Source organism: Solanum tuberosum, unplaced genomic scaffold, assembly GCF_000226075.1.
Source record: "Solanum tuberosum cultivar DM 1-3 516 R44 unplaced genomic scaffold, SolTub_3.0 scf00142, whole genome shotgun sequence".
Lineage (NCBI taxonomy): Eukaryota > Viridiplantae > Streptophyta > Magnoliopsida > Solanales > Solanaceae > Solanum > Solanum tuberosum.
The window spans coordinates 1,076,908-1,077,603 of NW_006239067.1; positions in this window are offsets into that span (position 1 = coordinate 1,076,908).

The window sequence follows — 696 nt, forward strand, 5'->3', positions numbered from 1 at the left end:
TCTTATGCGTGTGGCTCTCATGTGGACGATTAATGACTTTTCCGCGTATGGAAACCTTTCAGGATGGTCAACCAAAGGCAAGCTTGCATGCCCTTGTTGCCATAAAGACATACAATCGATTTCCTTGCATAATAAGTTGTGCTATATGGGTCATCGTCGCTTCCTTCCTATGAACCATCCATGGCGTAAAAATAGGGTGTTATTTGATGGGAAAGTTGAAATGGGGGTTGCACCTAGCCCTTTAACAGGTGATGAAGCACTTATGCAGATACAAGAGTTAGGCAATGTGAGTTTTGGTAAAGGGAAAAAGCGAAAGCGTAATGTTTCTAACAATGCTTATAATTGGAGAAAGAAAAGTATCTTTTTTCAATTGCCTTATTGGAAGAGTCTTAAGTTAAGACATAACCTTTATGTGATGCACATGGAAAGAAATGTCTCCGACAATATTTTATCGACCGTGATGAGTATAGTTGGAAAGACAAAGGACACATTGAAAAGTCGATATGATTTGGTGGACCTTGGAATTAGGCAAGGATTGCATCCAATTGAGGATGGGGATATTATTTTATTGCCGGCTGCTTGCTATGCATTGTCTTCTCAAGAGAAGTTGAAGTTATGTGAATTCTTGGCTAATTTAAAGGTTCCAGATGCCTTTTCGTCAAATATTTCAAGGTGTGTGAACGTACTTGAGAAAAA